The 15,822-nt window shown below is 34.4% G+C and overlaps 1 protein-coding gene across 2 annotated transcripts in view; it reads right to left on the minus strand.

Moving 5' to 3' along the window:
• Positions 1 to 15,822, minus strand: part of AFG1L (AFG1 like ATPase) — a 190,045-nt gene that overhangs the window by 87,575 nt on the left and 86,648 nt on the right. The gene's annotated exons all lie outside the window — the stretch shown is intronic.

Consider the following 15,822-nt stretch of genomic DNA (forward strand, 5'->3'; position numbering starts at 1 on the left):
CTTAAAAACAAAACAAAACAAAACAAACAAACAAAAAAACAAAACAAAACCATAAGTTAGAACCAGGAAGGATTTTTAAAAAAGGCTTGGGATTCAAGCAATCAGAAGAATATTTCCAGGAATTAGAACAACAAAAAAAGTTTTTCATGAATACAGAGAAAGTAAATTGTATTATGTGTCCCAATTTTTTAAAAAAAGTATAACATACTGTAATTTTTTGTGCCTATTTAGCCTCTCTGTTTAGAGAAAAATAGAAACATGAAGGTAGATTGGAGATGCTACATTTACTTATGGAAATAAAATATGGCCATTAAGAAACAAATTTATTCTCTTTAGAAAAACATTCATCATAACATCATTATAGTGAAGAAAGTATTTGCATGAGCTGTCTGGTTAATTAAGGACTGGAGGCTTCAATTTGGCTATGCATTAACATTTTTATTGGGGGAGTGACATAAAAGTAAGGTTATGTCATTTAGGATATGGGGATTTCAAGAATGAACTAGGCATTTTTTTTCCCTATATTTCTTTAGAGCTCTTTTTGGCAAGAACTTGACAAGACATAGTGACTCAGTTTTCATAACCTACAAGGTAGCTATGCTAATTCGGTATTAAAGATGAGTAGCTAAAACTGATCCTATATAGGTTGCTCATGAGGAGTAGGCATTATTAGGAAATGACAAAAGATTTTTTAAAACCCACTAAATATATATATATATTTTTTTTCCCTAAGAGTAAAACCTAAAGGTCAATAGTCAGTATTTTACCATCTATGGAGAAAGCTACTGATCATTTGCACAAATATGCTACCTTTAGGTTTTACTATTAGAAAGAAAATCCTTATTGACATAAAATGTGCTGAGATTTGGCAATAATTCTCCATCACTTTTTAGCAGAGCACTGTCATTCACAGTCTAATCTTAGTTCTGGTCTGGGTTTGAGCATTCTAAGCATTCATGCAAAGTTAAAGGTAGAACAACAATGCTTCTAGTTCCTAGAAGCTCAATAAACTTTTTCAATAGCTTTTAGTAAAGGACATTTTTAGGCTCTGCTAAGTCTTTTCTAAATAAACAGAATTCATTTAGTTGGAAAGCCCTTGGTTATTCTAGGACACTTAAGTAAAAAAGACTGTATTCATTAAATTGAAGAGGGTTTTTTGCAATTCAAATATTATGTTAATTATCTTTGCAATATATCTTTCTCCTAAAATTTTATTTGACTACCAAGAAATTTTAATCTTACTTGTTAGACTTTCTTAATTGAACCAAAAGTACTATGCAGGCATAAAGGTTTTATAACACATTTGTATCAACCTTTTCCAATTATTTACTAAATACTGCATTAAAAAAACAAACAAACAAACAAACAAAAAAAACTAGTGGAATTCTTGCCTAAGATTTTTTTTTTAAAGATCACTAAACAGAGCTAAATGAGCACTTGGCCACATCAGATAGTGTTGGAATTATAGGACATTCATTTTGTTGAGAATAATATAAGGACCTCTAAATCCTTCACAGTGAATAACCTTAATAATACTTAGAGATGAAATATGGGCAAAGAGGATTTTTAAAGTAATTGCAAGGATCTACATAAATGTTTGGAAACTCACATGGTATGTAGGTTTTTAAAATTTGAAACCCAAGTGACAAAATTAAGAAAGTCCACAGGGCTTCATTACTCTTCAGGTAAGTATGTTTGGTTTTTTGAGAGGGGTGATGAAGAGGTGGGGGATGGAATGAAGGAACTTAAAGAAAATATCATTAATAGCTTTTATTTAATGTAAAAATGCACAAAATCAATGTCTTCACGGAGTGGCAGATTTCATTTATTTTTGGGAAACTGACTCATAGCCAAGTGCTCTTTCACGGAAAATTCATCTTCTTGAGTTCAACTCTGGTTTCAAACACTTTTTAGCTGTGTGATCTTGGGCAAGTCACTTAACCCTGTTAGCCTCAATGTCCTCAGTTGTAAAATGAACTGGAAAAGGACATGGCAAACCACTCCAGTATCTTTGCCAGTATGAGGTCATGAAAAGTTGGATATGACTGAAAAAAAACCAATAACAACAAAAAGAAAACAGCATCTTTAGACTTCAAAGGTAACCATAAATTACTACAAGGATCAATTCACTTCTTTTATATCTTTTTAAATGCTGAGTTAATAATACATTAGCAGCTCATCATGCTGCTAAGATATGAGTGTTCCTATTAAACAACAGGTTGTTCTTCCCCCTTCCTTGAAATTACTCCCCATTTTCTTATCTGTGTACATCTTGTCTCCTTATTGTCTCACCCCATCAGAATGTAAACTAGATGAGAATAGAGACTGTTATGTTGTCTTTATATATCTCATTATAGAGCCACATTCAGGGGCTGAATACATATTGCTTTGTTGAATTGTATTAATTTGTGATCAAATAAGATATTCTGAGATAGTCTATTTTTAAGAGGAACCAATAAAGTTGAGACAGTGAAATAATAAGACATAGTGAGACATATTATAGACTGCTTTTGGAGAGAGAGATTGAATATAGGTATAATAACACATAAAATATTATTACTTCTGAATTGGGGAAAATCAAATGTCTAAACACGTTCAGAGCTGTTTTGTCACTTTGGGCAAATACCAGTATACAGAAATAATTTTAAAATAAAATATAGGGGAGAAAAATGATAAATGAAAGCCCATTCTAAAATCAGAGATTAATTTGAAGATCATCTCTGAACTTTCAATATAAATAATTTTCAACAACTAGATTAAATGAAGATAATAGCAGCAAAATTTCCACTTCTGTCACTTCAAAGATCAAGATAAGGAAGGAGAAAAGAGGAAAGATAGCATAGAGGGAGAGAAGGAGTTGACTGATGTTTGGATGGCAGCAAGTTGTATATGATGCATATTTTATTCTCCATTGCTTTATGTTATTGCTCCTTCATTGACTAGAGGAATTAAATGGGGTAACAAAAAAGGATTTAGGACCAAAGTCTAGGAGAATGTAGGAAGGGAATTAGAGATAGGACACAACATGAGGATCACTTATTAATATGAAGATACTGCATTAGTAATCAAACTTTGAATTTAAATTAAAATAAACTATTAGAAAAATATAGGAAAAAAAGCATAAGTAAATTTTGCTTATCTAAACAAAATACTGAATTTTTTTTTAAATCAATGCTTTTCTTTTTAGAACTTTGGATTATGCCACTTTGATCTATTTTATGTTATCTAAAACCTTCTCCCATCTAAATTCTTTGTTTTTTGATAAAAAAAAGTTCTAAGTCTTGTATTTTATTGTTGGTATAATATTCAATATTTCAAACTCTTTTGACTATTCTAATCTAAAATCAATTTGCTATCAAAACTTCCTTAGGAGTAACCAATATTAAACCGTTTGGATTTTCTACCAGCACTTTGGAGAATCTACACAAATTTATTTCAGAAAACAAAACTTGGGACTTCTCAGTAAAGAGTGATCCTCCCATTTCTGCCATTGATTTACACTATGATCTAGGAAAAATTATAAATTTAAATTAAAAAAATTTATAAAATTTAAATAAAAAATTAAAAAATTAAAATTTAACTCTATCTGAATATTAACATTAAAGTATATCAAATTAGATTATGCATGTAAAATGCTTTGTTAACTCTAAAATGCTTTATGAATGCTAATTAATATTATTATTTACTCGATATATCAATTGTTCCCTAATTTATAATGTTACAGATGAGGAAATTAAGACCAAAGTGATTGTGACTTGTCCAAAGTAACGTAGCTATTAAGTAGCAAGTAGTCGTGGTGAACAGGACTAGAAACAAAGTCATGGGGCTCCTACTTGGTGTTTTGTTTTGTTTTGTTTTGTTTTGTTTTGTTAGTAAGCAATCATACTTACTTCTTAATGGCTCTAAAAGTTTTGACATTTGTCAGTCAATAAATCTTTATTAAGTGCCCAATATTAGCCAGACACTGTACCTTTAAGCATTAGGGTCCATAGAAGGGCAAAAACAATCCCTGTTCTTAAGCAATTCACAATTAAAGATACAAACTATAAGATAAATTGGAAATAATCAGCAGAGGGAAGGCACTCAAATTAAGAGGGATCAGGAAAGGCTTGCTATGGAAGATGGGATTTTACTGGAACTCAAGGGAAGCTTGGAAATCTAACAGACAGAGGTGAGAAGGAGACAATAAAAATATTCAGTCAGGATCTGGAGTATCTTGTGTAAGGATAATAATAATAATTATAACAACAACAAGAAGCTAACATTTATATAGCTTCTACTATGTGTCAGGCAATATGCTGCATGATTTAACAAATATTATCTTATTTGATCCTTAAAACAATCTTGGGATATAAGTATTATGATTAATCCCATTTTACAGATGAGGAAACTGAGGCAAACAGGTTAAATAACTTCCCTAGTATTACACTGCTAGTAGGAGTCTGAAGCCATTTTTTAAACTCAGGTCTTCCTGACTTTAGGTCTGGCACTGTGCCAACAGGAGGTCAGTGTCAGAACAGTGGAGTAGGGAAGATGTAAGGTGTAAGAAAAATATTAAGGTAGAAGGGGGTCTGGTTCTGAAGGGCTTTGAATGTCAAATAGAAGAGTTTTTTGTTTGTTTGTTTGTTTGTTTTCTGAGGCTGGGGTTAAGTGACTTGTCCAGGGTCACGAAGCTAGGAAGTGTTAAATGTCTGAGACCAGATTTGAACTCGGGTCCTCCTGAATTCAGGGCTGGTGCTCTATCCACTGTGCCACCCAGCTGCCTCAAATAGAAGAGTTTTTACCTGACCCTGCATACAATAGGGAGCCACTGGAATTTCGTGAAAATGAAATGGTCAGATATTAAGAACATCACTTTGACAGCTGAATAGAGGATAAACTGGAATGGGAAACTTGGGGTAGGCCAATAAATCAGGTTACGGCAATAATCTAAGCATGAAGTAAGTGATGATGGCCGGCCTTAGGATAGTTTAATGTCACCAGGGAGAAGGTGGTTTGTATTAGAGATATTAGGAAGGTAAAATCAACCAGCTTTATCAATAGACTGTATATGGGGGTAAGTCCGGATGACTGGGAAGATGGATATCATAAAAAGAAATACAGAAATTAGGGATAGGAACTATTTGGGGAGAAAAGATACTGAGTTCAGTTTTGGACATATTCAGTATACCATAATCTATGGGATAATATAAACATCTTAAACTTTATATATCCAAAACTTAACTGTACTGATGTCCAGTAGGCAGTTGGAGATGTGAGACATGAAGTTAGCAGAGAAATTAAGGCTGAATGAAAAGATTTAAGAAGCATCTGCGTGGAGATGATAATGGAATTCAAGGGAACTGATGACATCACCATATAAAATAGTATGGAGGCAGAATGGCTCATAGTGGCTATAAGCTAGATGAAGATCCAGTATAGGTGACTGAGAAGGAGTGATCAAGTAGACAGAAGAAGAACCTGGAGAGAGCAGTATTATGATTACCTAGAGAGAAAAGAGTATCATGGAGAAGAGCTTGATTGACAATATCTTTTTTTTTTTTTTTTTTTTTATTAATTTTATAATTATACATTTTTTGACAGTACATATGCTTGAGTAATTTTTTTTATAACATTATCCCTTGTATTCATTTTTCCAGATTTTCCCCTCCCTCCCTCTACTCCCTCCCCTAGATGACAGGCAATCCCATACATTTTACATGTGTTACAGTATAACCTAGATACAATATATGTGTGTAAATCCAATTTTCTTGTGTCACATTAAGTATTGGATTCCGAAGGTATAAGTAACCTGGGTAGATAGACAGTAGTGCTAATATTTTACATTCACTTCCCAGTGTTCCTTTTCTGGGTGTAGTTGTTTTTGTCCATCATTGTTGATTGACAATATCAATGAGGATGGAGAAGAAGTCATTAAATTGTCAATAATTAAGAGATAGTAACTTTGGGGAAGACAGTTTGAACTAAATGAGGATGTTGGAAGCCAAATTGTAGAGAAGATAAATGTGAAAGAAAAAAAAAAGTGAGAAAAGAATGAGAGGAAGGCAACTTAATGCACATTATGTAGATAGTCTTCTCAAAGAGTTTAACTACAAAAGGAAGGAAAGGTATGGGACAATAAGGTTGTGGGGATAAATGGATCAAGTGAGAATTTTTTGAGGATAGGAAAACTAGCAAGTAGAGACGGAAAGTTTAAAAATAAATGATAGAGTAGAAATAATAGAGAAGGCAATCTGAGAGGGATTTGGAGATAGAATGGGATTGTTCATGTAGGAATTTAACTTGACAGGGAGAATGGTTCCATGTGAGATAGAAGTTTAGGGGGAGATAGTGGCAGAAGGCATCTAAGTGATGTGAGATGAGGAGGGGAGGAAGAGAGCAAACCTAGAGTTCTTGTACCTAATTCTTTCAGTAAAATATAATCTCTGGATAAGGGAGGAAGCCAGGAGGGTGAAAAGGAATGAAAAAGTTTGGGAAAAGTTTGATGAGTAGGATAGTAAATTAATTATGGAAGTATGAAAAGTTTGCCTTGCAATAATAGTGAGGACTCAGTTGAGATATTATAATCAGACTTTAGTAGTTTTCATAAAAAGAGTTTTGTGAATTTTCCTCAAATGCTTCGATAGTATTAGTAAAACTAGTTAGATGGTGGGAGTCATCTAAGATTGAGGCTTGGCAAGGCAAGATCAATAATAGAAGGTAACAAAGGACTCAAAAGAAGAGGAAAGTTTTGAGTCAAATTTGTTCACAAAGGAGTTATGATGGGGAAGGGAGGAGCAGGAGTAATTGTTCTGTGAAAGAATGAAGGGCTCAAGGAAATGGAAATTATAGTGTGAACAAAAAACGGAAGACAGAGGTAGAAGCAAATGATAATAGATGGTGATCCCATAAAAGAATTTCAGAGTTCAGGGTCATGGAAGTGGTAAATTTGTGGCTGATGGCAAGATTAAAATTATGACCAATGTCTGTATGTGGCTGAGGTAAGATGGAGCAGTTCGTCTCATGAAGTGAGTAAGGTGAGAAACTATGAAGTTAGGATGTTTAAGGGAGTTATCAGCATATATTTTTATATTCCCTAATATTAAGGCAGGAGTTAGAAAAAAGTAAAAGAATTTTAATTGGGTGATAGATAGGGATTGAGTAAATCTCAAAAGAGGAGAATTATTTCATAAAACTTTAATCTATGAAAGATGTTGAAGACCACTTAAGCCAATCCCTTCATTTTAGGAATGGTATATCTAAATGAGAGGGGCTAAGTGAATTGGCCAAGGTTACATAAATTATTATTCCATTTATCAAACTTTTTCCAAACTTTGTCATTTCTCTTTAATCTCTCCTGGATTCCTCCCCTATTCTCTTGGTACAAGGTTACCTACAAAGCAGCAGAATCAGGATTTGAAATTAGGAAGGGCAAATGACTCAAAATCCAATGTTGTTTCTGCTATGTTATATGTCTTCTTATAATTAAGAGAATAATTTTGTGATTGATCAGTACAGCGAAGGAATGTGCTAAGCTTCTAGAATGTTTGCTAGTTTCTAGTTCTTATTCTCCCACTAATTGGCTATATGACCTTGGGAAAATCAATTCATCTCATAATGCACTATTTATGCATCTATAAAAAGGATAAAATACCTCTTACTTCATTCCAAGGATGTTTGATAGCTTACCTAATTAATAGTTTGTCACTTTGTTGGCTTTAAAGAATTATACCTTTTTTTTTTTTTTTTTTAAATCTCTGGATTTAATTTGTAAAGTAAGGAATTATCTTTGACATTAAGTATCCTGTCATATGAAATAATGAACAAAAATCTAAATCTAGTTATTGCATCCATCTTGTTTTATAACCTGAAGGGAGATTTAGTTAAGGGTTAAGTCAGAAATTCAGTTTATAAACAAATGGAACAGAAGCTTTGTTTTTATTGTTGTTAGAACTATGTTAAGTTTCAAAGACTTTTATTTCTATGGAAGGGTGAGTCCCTAAGCTTTGGGATTTTTACAAATAAGATTTTGCAAAGTATAGCCAATGCCAAGAGAATAAGACCAATGAAGGTCAATCAGATTTTTTTATGCCTTTCCTTTTCTCCCTCCCTCCCTCTCTAATCAATTATACTGCTCAAAGATACCAAAGTGTAGATCTAGGAACAGAGGTAACAAAAATACCTTGCTTTCCCATATCATTGCAAAAAGATCCCTGAGAAGTTAAAGAGGTGAACCTTCCAAACACATTTCAGAGATGATATCTGCCCTTTATAAAAAAAGAAAACTATGAAGCTCTTTCTGATAGGACCACTCAGGTAGTTAGCAAAAACCCAGCTCAAGACACAAACTGAAGATTACTAGTGTCTCTCATCTTCAATCCCAAGGCATCAAAGTTATTTAAAACATCTTTCAATAAACTCACTAAAATACAAAAGTTTTGTGTGTGGCCAAATCCCAGACAAAATCCCACAGTCTACAAGAAGCCTTCCCCAAATTCCTTGATTTCTATTGATTATCTCCATTTAATGTACATAGTTGTTTTCATGTTATTATCCCTATTAGACTATAGGTTCCTTGCAAGCAGGGAAAATTTTTTGCCCTTCTCTGTAACCCTAGTGCTTAGTTAGCATAGTGTCAGCACACTGAATAAATGCTTATTCACTGACTGGCCACTGATTTACTATAAAAATCACCCTAGTACGAGAACATTATGGGCACTGAATAAATGCTTATTCACTGACTGGCCACTGATTTATCATAAAAATCATCCATGTAGAGAAAGTTTTGCTGCTGAATGATAAGAAGTAAAAAGTGTAGGAGAGACTGATCATCTCTTCATTGACCTCTACAAATCAAAAATAGCACTAATTCAGTAGTCTATGGGAGAAACATAGTAACAGGCTTTAGAGATTGTGGAAAAGAAGTAATGAGAATGAAGCAACAGAAACTTTCCTTTTTGGTCAGTCAACAGAACTGAGAATGGAAACACTAAAAGGTTATTAACATTCTCTTTATCAAAATTTCAAATTAAATGATATGGGTATGTCAAAGCTAAACGCTTAACAGTAAATATCAATTGCAAAAATATATTAATTTGGATACTGTTTATAATTTTGTTAGTTAACCACAGATCTCGAAGTTTAAAAGTATTTTCTTTTTGTTGTTGTTCAACTGTTTCAGTCGTGTTTGATTGTGATACTATTTGGAGTTTTCTTGGCATAGATAGTAGAATGGTTTGCCATTTCTTTCTCCAACTCATTTGGCAGAAGAGAAAACTGAGGCAGAGTTGAATGAACTGTTCAGGGTCACCTAATTAAAAAGTATCTGAGGCCAGATTTGGACTCAGGAGGATGAATCTTGCTGACTCTAGGCCCAGCATTCTATCAACTACAACAGTTTATTGTTGTTGTTTGTCCTTTGTTCTGGAAGATGATCATGACCTCAGGGAGGTAATGCCTTGACATGCAAGTGAACTGGATTTGAGTGAGGGAGGGCTGTGCAAGGTCACTTGCCTCACTTTCCTCTCCAGAGCCAACTGGGTCCAGTGGTCAGATATAGACCAAGAGGACTAGAGATCGCCCTGGATGGAATGGGAGACCTTGGCCCTTTTAAGCTAAGGCCCACCTACAACATAGGTCTTCTCAAGGACCTTCAACAGCCTCTTTTTCCTAAGGATAAAATATAAACTTATTAGCTGCCACTTAATCCCCTCTTCAATCTAGCTCTAAACTACTCCACCTTGCTACTCAGCAGATCATAAACTCACATAATTTCTATCAGGTTACAAAGGCTTTGAATACATAAACAGTGACAGAAAGCAGATGGCCAGGACAGCAAAGGTGGACAGTGAAGCAATAGGAACCTCTCAAAATGATCTTCACCTGGTGTGACTGAAGAAGAGAGAGATGTTAGAGATCTTCTAATCCAACTCCTAATTTTACAGGAAGAGAGTCAATAAGAAAAAATGTGCTTGTCACTTCATTTCATTTGCCTCTCTAAAGACACTGCCCAAGGGACTCAACTGAGATTCTCCCAAAATTTATAAATTTGGGGACTGGAATTCGTCACTATAAGGAGGAATTTAGGAAGATTCTCTAGAGAATTTAAAGACCTGGTAAAGAAAATGAAGAACTTGGTGAAAAGGATTATTTTATTATTGCTATAGACTGAATTACCACCCTGGCATCCTGGTCTTCATGCCTGGACAGATTTAAATAATTGGAAAAAATATTAAGTGCTCCTGGATAGGCCGAGCGAATATAATAAAGATGACAATACTCCCTAAATTAATCTATTTATTTAGTGCGATACCAGACTCCCAAGAAACTATTTTAATGACCTAGAAAAAATAACAACAAAATTCATATGGGAGAACAAAAGGTCAAGAATTTCAAGGAAATTAATGAAGAAAAAAAATCAAATGAAGGTGGTCTAGCTGTACCTGATCTAAAGCTATATTATAAAGCAGCAGTCACCAAAACCATTTGGTATTGGCTAAGAAATAGATTAATTGATCAGTGGAATAGGTTAGGTTCACAAGACAAAACAGTCATTAACTGTAGCAATATAGTGTTTGACAAACCCAAAGATCCCAACTTTTGGGATAAGAATTTATTATTTGACAAAATCTGCTGGGAAAACTGGAAATTAGTATGGCAGAAATTTGGCATGGACCCACACTTAACATATATCAAGATAAGAGCAAAATGGGTCCATGATTTAGGCATAAAGAACAAGATCATAAATAAATTAGAGGAATATAGGATAGTTTACCGCTCAGACTTGTGGAAGAGGAAGGAATTTGTGACTAAAGAAGAAATAGACATCATTATTGATCACAAAATAGAACATTTTGACCACATCAAATTAAAAAGCCTTTATACAAACAAAACTAATGCAAACAAAATTAGAAGGGAAGCAACAAACTGGGAAAACATTTTTACAGTTAAAGGTTCTGATAAAGGCCTCATGTCCAAAATATATAGAGAATTGACTCTAATTTATAAGAAATCAAGCCATTCTCCAATTGATAAATGGTCAAAGGATATGAACAGACAATTCTCAGATGATGAAACTGAAACTATTTCCACTCATATGAAACTATTGATCAGAAAAATGCAAATTAAGACAACTCTGAGATACCACTACACACCTGTCAGATTGGCTAAGAAGACAGGAAAAAATAATAATGAATGTTGGAGGGGATGAAGGAAAACTTGACTCCTCACTATCTCTCATGCCCCATATTCTGACAATTTCATTTCAGTAGCACCTTTTATTAACTATGCCCCCTTCCTTCTCCTGATACTTTCATCATTCTAGTATAGGCCCTCATCCCCTTATGTCTGGTCTATTGGCCTGCTGGTGGATCTACCTCAAGTCTCTCTCTCTCCATTTGAATTTACCTTCCATTCAATCACTAAATTGAGTTTCCCCAATCATAGGTCTAACTTTATCATCCATCCCTACTCAAATTCCAATGGATCCCTATTGGCTCCAGGATCAAATATAAAATGCTGCTTCATATTCAAAGCCTTTATAACCTAGTCCTACCTTTTCTAGTCTTCTTACATCTTACTCCCTACCATTTATTCTTCAATTCAGTGACACTGGCTTCCTGACTATTCCATAAACTAAAACACATCATCTTTTAGCTTCAAGCATTCTCACTGCTTGTCCCCTACAACTGGAATGGTTTCCCTTCTCATCCCTGCCTCCTAGTTTCCCTGGCTTCCTTTATATCTCAATTAAAATCTCTTTTCCTACAGGAATCCTCTTAATTCTTCCTTTTTTAATCCTTCCCAATTCTCTTAATTCTAGTTACCTTTCTCTCTTCCTTATGTTCTATTTTATTCTGTAAAGATCTTGGCTTATACATATTTATTTGCTTCTTGTTTCCTTCATTAGATTGTGAGCTCTTTAAGAGCAGGGACTATCTTTTACCCCTTATTGTATCATCAGTACTTAGGAGAATGCTTGGCACATTGTCGGCTTTTAATATTTATTGATTGACTGGTGGTCCCTTAGAAAAAAGAAAAATTATAAAATAGTTCTCAATTCTCTGCAGTCTCCTTATATTACCAATGTCATAATGGCAGAATTGGGGGAGAGGAGAAAAGATTTATAAATATGAATTAATTTGAAAAGTTTTATTCTTGTTTTGTTTTTACATTTCAATTAGCCACTCCCACTTATACTTTCACCTCCACCCTACCCCTCTTTTATAATAATAATGAACAATAGTTAAGCAAAATTCAGTGACAAAGTAATCCTGTCTGACAGCATATACAATATAGTACATCCATAATCCCTAATCTAGTCAATGAAAAGAGGATTCTATTCCCTATCAGGAGTTGCTTGGTTTCAGTTCCACAGAATAATATGTGCTCCCCAGAATAAGTAGACCATCTGAAATCTCATCTTCATGCAGACTGACTCAATTTTTTGATATTCAACAATTTCTTAACTCTCTTAGTTGCCTTATCCCTTTCATTCGAGGGCTGGAAGGAAAAGCAATAAACTCTTTTCCAAGCCTTCTTTAATAGAGGGTCCAGAACTTTCTAAGTAACTCTTCTTCTTCATAAGTGGTTCCACAAAACATTGTTCTCCTGCCAGCTACTCTCTATTGTGGCAGCCCCTTCCGCTTTCTAGCTTCTTTTTGTGCATTGTCTTTCCCCATTAGATTGCAAGCTCAGAAGGAACAGTCTTTCATTTTCTTATTTGTATCCCTCCAGTTATAAACACACTAGGCACTTAATAAATATTTACTGAATTTCAACTGAATGAATACATTTCCTTATCTATTCTTTGGTGGTAAGGATAGTCATTACAACAAAAACATGTTACTGGGACTGCAATTCCAGCACTTTCTACTCTACCATGATACCAAATAAGACTCACTAACTAAAAAGTGAACGTGATCTCAGGAAGGAATAGTAAAAATTACACTGGAAAACATGGTGTCAGAATTAAGGTGTTAAAAAACAAAGCACGTGGACATAATTAGAACCCTCCTGTCTATGAGTCATTAATATGCCCTTCAATGACAGAATCCAAAAGATCTAGACACAGAAAGCAGGAATCATAAAAACATAATAACTAAATAAAATTAACCATATTTTAGCAGAATTATATCTGGTAAGTTATACTGGAGTCATTTTAAACTCAGCTGGGTATATACAGTCAATCAACTAATTGAAACAAAGATAACATGAAGCTTAAATTACAAGAAAGGTTAAAGTTGAGAAGGCACAACAGAGATGCCTGAAACAATCTGGGGTCCAGGCAAAAAGGAAGTGAGAAGCAAAAGTGGGCAAGATTCTGACAAAGTTCTTGTTGCTCTTATCTTCTTGTGAACAGGAGAACCTTCCCCTTATTGTGTGATGCTAGTAAAAGGCTTCCAAAGGTTAAAAAAGACAATGAGATTGACATGGTAGTTTCCCAATAACTTATAGCTGAATGGACCTTAAAGGCCACCTCCTCCCAATTACACACTGGGGAACAAAAATCCTCATACAACAACTCAGCAGCTGTTGATTTAGTTTTTGAAAAAAGAAATTCACTACTCTCCAGGACTCACCAATTCACTTAGGGACAGTTTTAATTGTTAGGAAGGTTTTCTTTATATGAAACTCAAACTTGCAATCTTGGCAACTTCAACCCATAGTTCTTAGTTTTGTCCATTGGAGATGAACAGAATCAATTTAATCTCTCTTTCACATAATTGCCATTTCCACTGAAGTTAGCTGTCATGTTGCCCATAAGTCTTCTCCAGGATAAACACTTTCAGCTCCTTCAAATGATATTTAGATGGAATTCTTCTGAATGTTCTAAAGTGCCAGCTACAACTGAACATTAATACTTTAACTGTGGTCTGAACAGAAGAGAGAACAGTGGAACTGTCACCACACGACCCTGTTAAGGCTGCCTGGGCATATGTTAGTTTTGTGACTGCCACATCACAAGGCTGACCCTTGTGGTGTACTAAAATCCCCAGATCTTTTTTCAAATGAACTGCTGTTTAGTCACACCTCTCCCTTCTCATACTTGAGCTTTTTGAGTGAAAGATTTTCTTGAGAAAAACAGTTATTGCCTATTGTCTGGAGAAGGCACTTAATTATTAACAGACATTGATCAATGATGGATTTATTGGTAGACTGATTAATTTATCCCTATTAAATTTTATCCTTTCCCCTAAAATTTTCTGACATTCCCTGAATTCTGACAATTCAGAAAGATGTGTTGGCACAAAAAGGGAGTGGTTTAAATTGCTTGGCACAGCAAGTAGGACTATTCTATATTTATCTCCTACAATTGAATAAAATCTGCTATTTTATAAAGAACAAATACATTCTAAGTAGAGCATATAATATAGGTTGGATTACTGTGTATTGTACAGAAATTATTCAATAACATAAAAAAATTAGAAATGAACATAACATCACATCTCCAAGCTCTATTACTTAAGTCTGTTTCACCTGAACAGCAATATGATAACATAATTTAATATAAAAAATGAGTCTGTCTAAGTAGCCAATAAGGTACAAAGAAAATTCAGTGTAATCCAGATCAATTAATCAATAAGTGTTTATTAAGAATCCTCTGTGTGCTAACCCATGGGAACACAAAGACAAAAAGGTAATTATTCTTACTCCCAAGGATCTTACAGGCCACAAGAAGAGACAACACAAATACAAATACACACATACACACACACACCGTATACATATGTATGTGTACATATGTATGTATAAAAATATACAAAATAAATGCAAGCATTATGTGAGGAGAGCTAGGAGAATCGGGAAAAGATCACTAAAGGAAACAGTGCTGGAGTAGGGCTCTGAAGGAAGTTAGGGATTCTAATGAATGTACATAAGGAAGGAGAACATTCCAGAGGGAACAGAATAAGTAAAGGCAAAGAGTTCCAAGATGAAATGTCATGTGTAAGATCTGTACAGTATGTAGGTAAGCTTGGACAGAATACAAAGCATATTAAAAAATAATTTGTAATAAGTCTTGAAAGGAAGGCTGGATGACAATTTTAAAAGGTTTGAAATGCCCCACAAAGGAGCTTGCATATTTTGCTAGAGGACCTTAGGGAGCCAATGAAGACTGTAACAGGAGGAATATGGTCAGACATGGAAGATTTGGACTAGATAGTCACTGGGGTGACTTTAAGCTCTACTTCTGTAATCCTATGAGAAAGAATAAATAAGACTTGGTAATACAGAATATTGGGAGAGGGAAAAGCTAAGGTAGACTTCCACGTCATATTCCACAGAATAGAAAAATGGCGGTATCTTTGAAAGAAATAGATACATTAGAAAGTAGGACAGATTTTTGGGGAAAGATTACAAGTTCTGCTTGGCACATAATAAATGTGAGACGCCTATAACCAAATGGAAATATCCAGTAAGCAATAATGAGAAATGGAATTCAGGAGAAAAAGTAGAGTAGCATATATAAAAAGTAGAGTAGCATGTATATATATATATATATCTGTGAATCATCTACATTGTGGTTAACTGATCTATAGGAGTTGATGAGATCACCAAAAGAAAATGTGTAAAGAGTAAGAAGTGAAGAAATGAATGAGAATAGGAGTGAAGAGAGCCCAAGGACTCTTGGGGTACATTTACTTAGGAGGCATGATGGGGATCATGTTGCATCAAAGGAGACTGTGAAATCAGATAGGTAGGAAGAAAAAACAGTATCATGAAAACTGAAAGAGGAAAGAGTACTATAGTAAGAGAACATCAAATGCTATTGAGGTTGAAAAGTATAAACCTGAGGAAGATTCTGGGGAAGATAGTAGGGTAGGTTGGTAAATTTCAAACTCT

This window comes from Sminthopsis crassicaudata, chromosome 4, assembly GCF_048593235.1.
Source record: "Sminthopsis crassicaudata isolate SCR6 chromosome 4, ASM4859323v1, whole genome shotgun sequence".
Classification (NCBI taxonomy): Eukaryota; Metazoa; Chordata; class Mammalia; order Dasyuromorphia; family Dasyuridae; genus Sminthopsis; species Sminthopsis crassicaudata.